At 35.1% G+C, this 12190-nt stretch overlaps 1 pseudogene; it reads left to right on the top strand.

Annotated features, from left to right (window-relative positions):
* LOC102832900 overlaps positions 1–11721 on the top strand; it is an 82622-nt pseudogene extending 70901 nt beyond the window's left edge.
* Positions 11722–12190: the final 469 nt, after the last annotated feature.

Raw genomic sequence — 12190 nt, 5'->3', positions numbered from 1 at the left:
ATTTTTAGTTAATCCTTTGGAGAAATGCTTAACCTTACAACCTTTAGTCTTGGCTTTAGGAAAATACCACATTTATCTGTGGATTGTCAAAGGCTCCTGTGTATTAATTTAATATATATACCTGAGTATTAATATGAAAGCAATTTTCCATTAACTGCCAGTGGCCTCATTTGTTACACTCGGCCCTAAAGGGCCTCGAACCTCTGACTAGTCTTACACGGTCTGCAACAGTAAAGGTATTGTTCTAAGTGGTTATACAACAAACAATGGATAATTGTGCAAAGAATAGGAATTCTAGAGCGCTTAATTTTTCTTAAGAGGAACCTGTGCATAGACATAGAAGCAATCTTTGGAGATGAACAAAGAAATAATGAATGGTTTAAAATCAGGAAATGTGTGCATAAGGGTTTTATACTTTCAGCTTAATTGTTCAATGTGTATATTGGGCAAATAGTCCCAGAAACTGGAATATAATAAGACAGCAGCATCAGGATTGGAGGAAGGGATATTGGCAACCTGAAATATGCATACAACACAACCTTGCTTGTTGAAAGGAAAGATTTGAGACACTTGCGGATAAAGATTAAATAATGCATTATTCAATATGGATTACAACTTAACAAAAATGAAAATCCTCATAGGTAGACCAATGAACAACTTCATGATAAATGGAGAAATTATTAAAGTTGTCAAGGATTTTGTTTTACTTGGATCCACAATTAATATTCACGAAGGCAGCAGTCAAAAAATAAAATGGCATATTACACTGATGCCAAACATCTCTTTAATGTGTTAAAAATTAAAAAATGTTACTTTGAGGATTAAGGTTTGCTGACTCAAGACATGGTATTTTCAATAGTCTCACATACACTATGGCTGGAGTATAAATTAGGAAGATCAGAGAGGAATGGATGTATTTGTATAATAATATCTGAGAAGAACTTTGAAAATACCATAGACTGCTAGACAAACAAACAAATCTTTTTTGGAAAAAGTACAGACAAAATTCTCCATGGAAGTGAAGAGGGTGAAATTTCATCTCATGTACTTTGGACCTTTCATCATGTGGAACCAGTCTTTGGAAAAGAGCACAATGCTTGATAAAGTAGACGATCAACAGCAAAAAAAAAAAAAAAAGAGGAAGACTCCCAAAAAAGATGGATTGACACAGTGCTTGCAACAATGTACTCAAACATAATAGTTGTGGGGATGGCACAAAATGGGGTAATGCTTTGTTCTGTTGTACATAAGCTTGCTAATTTTCAAAGCTGATTTAACAACAGCAGTAAAAGCTAGAATGATACTGAACATATAAGACATGTGGAATAATTAATTTTGAACAATGTTATCAATTTGAAACATGAGTCCATTACCTGAAATATACAATTTCTAAGATTATAGCCACCACTGGTCTGACAGTTTGTTGTACTCTGGTGGCTTCTGTGATTCTAGAAGCAATGACACAGGTATTTTTTGATTCGGTAAAAACAGATTTCCACTTAGCTTCCAGATGAAGACAGACTAGGAAAAAGGAGAAATACTTCTGAATATTTAGCCACTGAAAACTTTATAAATAACAGTGGAACAATGTCAGCGCCAGTATATTGAAGATTGAACATGATGAAGAACACCAGAATATTGTTAGATTTAGTGCTGGAAATGAGCCCCTAAAGCTAGAAGGCACTCAAAATATGACTGGGAAGAGTAGAGTTGATCATGATGATGGGGATGGAGCAAAGCCTTCAGGACCATCATTTGTGGATGGGGTGCAACTCAGAATGTAAAGAAACAGCTGTAAACATCCATTAATAATCAGAACATGGACTGTAGAAAGTATGACTCTAGGACAATTGGAAATTGTCAAAAATGAAATGGAACACATAAACATCAATACTCTAGGCATTTGTGAGCAGAAATGGACTTGTATTGACCATTTTGAATCAGACCAACACATGGTTTACCATATCAGAAATGACAAATTGAAGAGGAATTGTGTCACAGTCATCATCAAAAGGAATAAATCAAGATCTGTCATGAGGTTCAATGCTGTCTGTGATAGGATAATATCCATATGCCTACAACGAAGACCAGTTAATATAACTATTATTCAAATCTACACACAAACCACTAAAGCCAGTGATGATGAAACAGAAGAAATCTACAACTTCTTTAGACTAAAATTGATCAAATCTGCAATCAAGATATATTATGTACAATGGTGAATGGAATAAAAAATGTTTGGAAACAAAAAAGAATGATTAGTTCTTGGAAAACATAGCCATAGTAACAGAAACGATACGGGGAATGCATGATAGAATTTTTCAAGACCAATGACTTCTTCATTGCAAATACCTTTTTTAAACAACATAAAAAATAACTATACACACAGACCTCACCAAATGGAATACACGGAAATGAATGACTACATCTGCGGAAAGAGATGGTGGAAAAGCTCCATACCATTAGCCAAAACAAAGCTAGTACAGACTGTTGAACAGATCATCAATTACTCATATACAAGTTCAGGCTGAAGCTGAAGAAAATTAGAATATGTCTACCAAGGCCAAAATATGACCTTAAAATATTTACTGATGAAGATCAAAGATCACAGCCTCCGCTAAAAGTTGTATTTCAATCTAAAGAAAACAAAAATCCTCACCACTGGACCAATAAATAACATCAAGATAAATGGAGAAAAGATTGAGGTTGTCAAAGACTTGATTTTGCTTTAGTCAACCATCGACACTCATGGAAGCAGCAGTCTAGAAATTAAATCATGTGTTGCCTTAGGCAAATCTGCTGCACAAGACTTCTTTAAAGTGTTCAAGAGCAAGGATGTCAGTTTGAGGACTAAGGTGCACCTGACTTATGCCATGGTATTTTCAATAACCTCATATCCAGACAAAATTTGAACAGTAAGTAAGACCACAGAAGAATAGATGCCTTTGTGTTATGGTGTTGGAGGAGAACGTTAAAAGACCTATGGACTGAACAAAGAACAAATCAATCTGTTTTGAAACAAAGATAGCCAGAATGTTTCTTGGAAACCAGGATGGCAAGACTTCATCTCTCACACCCCAGGCACATTCTCAGGAGGGACCAGTCCCTGGAGAAGGATATTATGTTTTGTAAAATGAAGGGTTAGAGAAAAATGGCACCTGACAATAACAACAACAGCCCAATTTTAGAGTTATTGTATTTTCTTCCTTTATTACTATTTAGAACTTTCAGAAATAGATAACCAGGTTGGCTCTGAAGTGCCCTTAGGAGAATTTCATAACCCAACCTTTTGACTAATAACTGAGTAACCGCGGGACTCCACACATTCTATTCTATTCTTTTTTTAAAAAATGTTTTATTGTGAATTATGTTCACATGAGAGAACATGAGCTTTTCATTCATTCTATCATATATCGTTATGTTGCCTTGGTTACAATCCCCTCCATGCATCATCAACCAACCAAATGGTACACCCCGCAAGCCCCTCTCCCTCGCTGCGTCTAGAATCCCCAGATGCTCCATCTCTCCAAGTCATCGTCTCTGCCTCCATCTCTAATGTCACTGTTTCTCTGTGTAGAGTCCCACACTCTGCTCTTCTCCCTTGATGGTGCCAGGGACCTCCGCTCCTGAACTGCAAAGTCAACCACTCCCCTCCTTTTGCTACAAAATGTCTACCTTTACATTTCCAACCCTCACAGTCAGTTATGATAGTAATTATTCACTATTGTACCATGTGAGTGCTATCCACACCACCTTTCATCAGTCCCACCCAGACAGATTGGACACTACTCAGTGGAGCTTCTTCCACTCTCTCTGGATCGAGGCTCCTTCTTAAAAGTTTGTAAGCCAGTACTTCTTGCCTTTGTAGCCTCCCACCTCCAAATTGGGTAGCCAACGTCTAAGTTGCCCATCCTGTCAACTCTGTGTATGGAGGCGATAGGTATGATGCTTGCTGTAAACATTTGTTCCTTGTTTTGAGCTACTGCATCCATAGGTGTAGGTCAAGTTCATAAACTTGTATCAGATTACTCTTTTTCCCTCTTCTTCCTTCCTCTAGTTGAGTTCTGGTCATCCAGCCATTGAAGCCTTGTGAAGTGGGTATTATCTGTAAGTGTGGGTGTTCTTGTGCATATGCCCTCTCTTCTTGTCAGCTGGAAGCTTCATTCTCCATGCCAGTCCTCCGTGGCTATGTCACTGATTCTGGGCCCAGGAGTCCCAAGGTCTTGCCAAACTGCTGGCCAACCAGTTCTCTACCCGGCTTCATGGGAGTGTTCTGGAAGTGTTTGGACTTAGCTCACAGCTTCATTGCTATTTTTTCTCCCACTTCCCCTTATCGGTGACCAACATGGTCACCAGTTAGAGCATGTGTCTGCTTGTGTATTGTAGCCCCATTTTAGGTATTCCAATCAGTTATAAGCAGAAGACGCACACATTCTATTCTTATGACCCCTTTAATTTTATTTCCCTCCAATTTGGAAAGCATTTTCTTTTCACCCATTTATATACATGCTTTTGCAATGAATACATTTTGAAAAAGGTTTTCTCAAACAAATGAAACCTCAAACAATCAATTTGGGTAGGGGTAAAACAAAACAAAATATAAAAATAAAATCAGCCAAAAGTAATTATAGAAAATATCCTGAAAGAGGTTTTTGGTATTTGTCCATTTCAGCATCTTCAAATTTTAGAAACCCTTAAAATATTTTCAAAGTTAGTTCCCGTCTTTGTATCTGTATATAACAAAAAGTTAATTATTCTGTTTTAATTTAGAATCATTTTTATTGAGACAGATGAAAAATATCACGGTTACCATTACTTTTGCTGTCTTACTTGGGAAATAAATGTGAGGTTGTGGTCTTATGATAGTTTACAACCTTCTTTCCTCTTTTGTTCTGAATTGTTCTTGGATTCAGTTGAAAGAAAATGACAACATATGGTCCATTAGTTTAAATGAAGTGGCAGAAGAATCGAATGGATTATTAATGATAATAATTTATACTTCCCTTTGTATCTATATGCTGTGACTTGAAAATTTGGCAAGACTCACAGTCAAATGAAGTTTAAGGATAAAGTTTGAAATATGACAATAGAGTTTCTTTGAGATAGAAAGGAATCCAGAGGAAAGCTATTAATATTGGACATTTATATATTCCCTATCTGTACTTTTGAAATCCCATTTGTTAGAAAATATACTTCTCAACTCACTGTACAAATAGGAATTAGAATGATTTTTAGAGTTTGTTGTCTTCATTTTATTATTGAATGACTACTCCAAGTTTTAGTAATTTAAATTGGAAATCCTATATTTTCTTCTGGGCATTTAGTAACTAATCATTTTTCAGTTATCAAGGGAATAGTAGTGAATGGTTACCTGGGTGTATGTATTTTTTGGACAATTCTTAGAATTATTGAGCAATTGAATGTGAATATCAGCAGAGAAATTCCAATGCTCTTTTATCTTTAGGTTCATTAAATACATTAAATAATTTGGTCATTTTATGAACTTTATCTTTTCTTTTCCCTCAATTTTTATTCCCTCCAAACAGCCTAAAAGTCCATAATTAAATAATAAAATTTATTTTTATGAGGTTTCTTGACATCGTACACCCCTTGATATGTTCTTTTTAAAGTGTTATTACATAAATTATCACCAGCAAAAAAAAAAAAAAAAAAAAAAACCACAAAACTTGTATTGCTATTTTAGCAGTGATATTCCTGTATTTCAAATGACAAAATAAAACATTATAAAGATGGCTTATACTAGTAGGAAAGCTCAGTGGTTCCATAGGATAAACACTGGACTGTGAACCATAGTTGCTTCTCAAAAGAAAGATGAGGTTTTCTGCTCCTGTAAAATATTTCAAATCTTGGAAGCCCTACACAGGGTCACTATGAGTCAAAACTGATTCCGTGGTACTTAACAACAACAATACAGGTAGTGGTGGGTGTGAGAAATCCATAGCCCTGCCACTCATTTATCACTACCCACATTCCTTTGTACACCCCTGAACTCTCCCTGTTCCTTGCTTTGGTCCTGAGACGCTGAAGCATCAAAACCCACTGCCATCTAGTCAAATCTGACTCATAGTGATTCTGTAAGACAGTGTATAACTTCTCCTTATGGTTTCTGAAACTATAAACCTTTGTAGGAGTATACAGCCACATCTTTTTCCTGCGGAGCAGCTGATGGGTTTGGAATACAGACCTTGTGGCTAGCAGCATAACTCTTAATGTATTACACATGCCAGGTACCCAAAATATTGAAAATTCATTTTGAATGAGAACACATTCATTCTTCAGAATTTTTCTCAATAATTAATTGGTAATGAAATAACACCACAATGTCTTATAGGAAGTTTTCTTTTTATTTTACTTTTTAATTCTTTTTCTTAACATTTTTTTTTTTTTTTTCAGTTTAGTTGTAAATACAAGGGAGTACTTTTGCCAGTGCAAAAATCACTTGGACAGTAACAAGAAACTGTGGTCCTTGACTCAGCAAGCCTTAATAGCAGCTTAATTTGTCTGTCTACAGAGCTATGAAAAATTCCTATTTGTGTTCTATAAAATAAAATGTATATATTTCATACAGCTGGGAAACAGAATGGTATTCTTCAGAAGAGCTGGCAGCACAACTGAGCACTTTCCCTGTTAAAACTATGGTTTCCTCTTTTCCCAGCCTTGTATTTAGTTGGTATGGAGAAGCCAAAATATAAAGTAAACAAGGACGCCTAAATACTGGGAAATCCAAAAGATATAATTCTTTCTTAGCTAAGTGAGATGTTTGGAGGATACACTATACATTTCTCAGCTCCTTTCAAATGTAATAAAAGTGTGACCAATTTGGCAGAATTAAGACAAAAATAGGAGTTGTGCTCCTTCTTTTCTTAAAAGTCAGTCCATTGTTATTCAGTGTTGATTAGAAACAAACTCATGCAAGACTTTACATGACATTTTAGAGTTGGTTAATAATTTGAAAAACAGAAATGCAATATCCTCCTCTAAAAAATATAAAGTAATAAAAACTATAAAATATAAATAACTAAAAGTAAATTCACAAAGTAAATAAACCATGGTCCTTCTGTAATAACCCATTCCTGATTTCATGTAATAATTACTTGTTTTGACAAGTTGGAAAGAACAAAGCAGGATGATATCTTGGCAATAAATATAGCAAAGCATCAGTTACAAAAACATACATAAAAAGTAAAATATTATAAACTGTTGAATAATAATCTAGGCCTGGAAAATATGCTGCAGTTATGATGCATCATAGCTATGCAGGAACTCTAGTGCAAGACGGGATGGAATCTTTACTGATTCTATGTAATGCATACACATTTAAAATAAAATGAGAAGTAGAGCAATTATATAATAACCTAGTTTTCTCCAAACATTCATCCTTATTTTCCTAGGTAATCTAGAAAGAAAGAAAATTATACTTAATTTTCCATGCAATTATAATTTTTATGAATGTGAAAATCTTAACCAACAAGAAAAGTAAACAAAACTAGTTTGCTCGTAGGCTAGCATTGAGAATGCAATATTGACTGGTGAAAAAGATAAATTTTAATGTTTCCACTGTTCTTTCTTAAGTAGACTAAAAAAGGAATATTTCTAAGAATATAGTAAGATCAATTCTGAGACAGTGTAGGACATGAAACAATCACTATGTCTAGTCAGAAGGCATAGACTTAAGTTATGGTTGTTACTTATTGCATGTGGAATTTTGGCAAGAGACTGAAATCCCTATAAAGTAAGAAAAGTGTTGTGTTCCCCATTTATCTTAGAGGATTGTGAAAATCAGTAAAAACCATAGAGCTGGACGTCCATACACAGATCAATAAGCATTTGTTTGTTGTTTAGTGCTATCGAGCCGGTTCCGACCCATAGCTACCCTGTATAGGATTTCTGAAGAGCAGCTGGTGAGCTTGAACCGCCAACCTTGCAGTTCAAACTGCTTCACAGTCTGGCGCATTAACCTACAGCACCACACCAGGACTCCAAAAAATTGAGGTAGGATCTGCTAATTATTCAAAATGGTTACTTGAAATAAACTAACTCATAGATAGAAATATAAGATACATTATCCTCAGCACTGATCATTAATGTAATGCAATACCTGTCGCTTTACCATCTCTGTGTCAAGAGCAATTTTCAAAGTCTCTTCTGACATCCACTTTGGTCTTTTCTTTGTTTCCTGTTTTTTAAATAGCCTTTTGTTTTTATCATGGTTGATGTTCTTGATATCATCCACAACTTTTCTGGTCATTGTTCATTAGAGTCTATTGCATTAAATCTGTTGTTAAGATGGTCTCTAATTTCAGTTGGGGAATGTTAAAGGTCCTGGTTTGATGCTGTGGGGTAATGCACCAGTCTGCAAAGTTGCTTGAACTGCAAGGTCTGTGGTTCAAGCTCACCAGGTGCTCCTTGGAAACCCTATACAGGGTCACTATGGGTCAGAACCGACTCGACAGCACTTAACAACAACATGTTCAAGGTCATTTAATAATAAAGAAAAGAATGGTGTAAAATAATTTAGATATTGAATGAAAAATTAGCACTAGCTCCAAATTCTATATACTGTCTTTCAGAACTGATAGACAAATAAAGATTTTCTCAGAAAACAAAAGCTGAGAGAATTAATAACCAGCAATTACACAACAACAACAAGTTACATCCTAAAAGACAGAGCAAAATAAGTTCTTCATAAAGAAGAAAACTTATATAGGTCTGAAACACATATCTACAAAACAAAAGCAGACAAATTATAAATGAAGACAAAATAAAAATTTTAATTTTCTTCTTCTAAGTGAATCAAAAAGATAACTGTTTATCTAAAATAGAAATATTGTTAACATTTAATTATAATTGATATAAGAAAACACATAAATAACATAAACAACTTAGTTAAAAGTATCCTTCATTCCCTGAATCTAGGAGCTTCACAGTATGGGAACCCCAGATCCAAAAGGTGCATCCCACTCCTGGTTCTTTTCCTTGGTTGTAGAAAGTCCGGCCTTTCTCTGCCCAATTCTCTTTTCTTTTATATCTCAAATGAGATTGACTCAAGATAAAACCAAATCCTATGGATTGCATCAGACCTCATTAACAGGATAGAGGTGAGAATTTACAACATAGGATAATTATATAAGATCAGGGCTTATCATCTCATATCACATTATGGGAGTAATGATTATATTATATTAGATCTCACCAAAGGGAATTATTACACCTTATTATTAAACTACTGAGAATCTTGGCCCAGCCAAATTAACACAAAATCTTAACTAACATAGCTATGTTAACCAGAAAAGGCATCCAAGACAAAGACTTGCATAGCATAATGACAAGGGGTTAACTTTTCAAGAATCTATAACAATCCTAAAACTGAATGTACCTAGTAAAATAAATAAAATAAAAGCATCAAAATATAGTTATTAAAAGCTGATAAAACTATGAAAGGAAATAGTTAAATCCACTATTATAGTTGGAGATTCCAACACCTCTTTCTCAGAAAATGATAGCTCAAACAGGCTGAAAATCAGCAAAAATACACTTTATCTGAATGTGTATGTTTCAAAGTACCATTAACTGATGTACATTCAAGTGCCTTCAATGAACTTGACCTAATAGCTATTGATGAAATAAACTATCTAACCATAGTAAAATGTATTTTTTTCTCAAGTTCACATAAAACATTTCCCCAGATAAATCACGTTCTGTGCCAGAAAACACCCCTTAATGAAGATAAAAGACTAGAAATCATCTAAAATATGTTCTCAGACAATAAAGAAAAGTATACTAAAATATCACTAAATATCCCATTTTGTGTTAATTCAACTTTGGATCATTCTAAAGTTATAACTTCTGAGTCTTTAAACTGAAATCTATTTCTTTATATATTTTTTCATTATTTTTAGTTCCCTTTACCTTCTTGGATTTGCTAAATATAAGTCTAATATTTACTTTTAATGACAGCATCTAGATACTCAAAGACTTGTCCTCATAAGCATTTTTTTAAACATTCAACTGCCTCAATTCTTTTAATTATTACATAAAATTATAGTGTCTAAAATTCTCAAGTTGTTGGTTGCTTTGCATACATTTTCACGCTCTCTAATATCTCCTTAAAATATCCTATGTGCCTAGCACAAAAAAACGCCAAGTGGGAGTGATTCCCAGGTAAGGTGATAATTGGCCTGAGTATAAGACTTTCCCAATTAAGTGAGATAAATAATTCTAAAGAAAATGAGGATAGTCTCCAAAAAGGTTTTTTTTTTTCTTTTTTTTTTCTGTTATATTTAAGGTAAATAAACTTAGATGATTTCCCAGAGTCATCAAACATTTTAATACTAAAGCCAAAGAAAATAAAATAAAAAGCACTATTCACTCAATTACCAATCAATTTTTTTTCAGTTACTATATGTAGTTTGGGAGTACTGTTAAGGTGCTATAAGATGAACATTGGTCTACTAACCACGAGGTTGATTATTCAAATCCATCAGCCATCCTTGGAAATCCTATACAGGGTCACTATGAGTCAGAACCAACTTAATGACTCAGTGGCACTTAGAAACAATAACAGTATGTATAGTTTTAATAAGATTTCAAGATTCCATTTAAACAAGAGACACAATGTAGCTCGTCATACTTTATTGAATGAAAACTAAACCTACTCAATTAAAACAAGTTTCATTTACATATATATTATATTTCCTTAACTAAATATCTTACTTTTAATCCTCAGTCAATTCAGTCAATATACCCCCATAAACTATGCCTGTAGATTTTTCTATAAAAGTTGAGGAATGTAAGGAACAGAAAAATCAATAAAGTGTCTACCTGTACATGGATTTGATTGCAGACAAAGAAGAATTTGGCTAGTTGTCCTATTTTAAAATTGCAAGCTTGTAAAAATTTTTCATGATAATGATATCTTTGGAGAAATCTCCATTTACTTTATAGTTACTTAAAATTTCATGCATATAAAATTCTTAAGACAACTTTAAGCACTTAAATTGTGTATAGAAATAGAACGTGTTTCTAAGGACTGCAGATGAAAAAACAAAACTAAGAAATGATACATACTTTTTCCAGCCTGCGCTGAGCGATTGAGTATCAGTACAACTGGCAGAAGCTCCTCAAGACCGGGGGTGGGGGGTTGGGAGCAAGAGAAAGCCCAAACACAAGAGGCGGAAGTATGAGCTGGGACGCCTGGTGACCAACACTGATATCGGCCTCGCAGCATACACACAAGCACACAAGTTAGAGGAAGCAACAAGAAGTATCAAACCCAGAGGCTGGAGGTGGGGAAATTCTCCTGGGGCTCTGAGTGTTGTACCCGGAAAACAAGGATCATTGATGTTGTCTACAGTGCGTCCACCAAGACCCTAGTGAAGAACCGCATCATACTGTTGACAGCACAGCAGTGGTACGAGTCCCACTATGCACTGCCTCTGGACCGCAAGAAGGGAGCAAAACTGACTTCTGAATAGGAATAGATATCAAACAAAAAGCGAGCTAAGAAAATTCAGAAAAAATACGATGGAAGGAAAAAGAATGCAAAAATCAGCAATCTTTTGAAGGAGCAGTTCCAGCAGGGCAAGTTTCTTGCATGTATCACTTCAAGACCAGGCCAGTGTGACCAAGCAGATGGCTAGGTTTGAGGGCAAGGAGCTGGAGTTCTATCTGAGGAAAATCAAGGCCCCGAAAGGCAAATAAAGCCTCCTCTCTCTTCCCTCACATCCAGCACATGTATTAAAGGTATGGGTTATTGCGCCAAGACTGCAAAGCCATTTGAACTGCAAGGTCGGCGGTTCAATCTCACCACCTGCTCCTTGGAAACCCTATACAGGGTCACAATGGGTCGGAATCGACTCAATGGCACTTGACAACAACAACATTCTAAAAAAAAAAAAGAAGAAATGATACGTATTACACTTCAAATGATGTGTTTTATCTTACAGGGTCATTTTTATCTGGACCATAAACTAGAATAATGGAATTTTAAAACAGCCAAATTTAAATTAACCAATAATCTGAACTTTCAGCCAACAATAGTCATTAATAAATACTAAAGACTAACATTTATCTGGAGGAGCTCTGGTAGCGTAGTGGTTACGAATCGGGCTGCGAACCTTAAGGTCAGCGGTTCGAAACTACCAGCCACTCCGCGGGAGAAAGATAAGGC

This window comes from Chrysochloris asiatica, unplaced genomic scaffold (assembly GCF_000296735.1).
Source record: "Chrysochloris asiatica unplaced genomic scaffold, ChrAsi1.0 scaffold00088, whole genome shotgun sequence".
Taxonomy (NCBI): Eukaryota; Metazoa; Chordata; class Mammalia; order Afrosoricida; family Chrysochloridae; genus Chrysochloris; species Chrysochloris asiatica.
The sequence above is the reverse complement of the archived record's forward strand: the minus strand, read 5'-3'. Positions and strand labels throughout refer to the sequence as shown.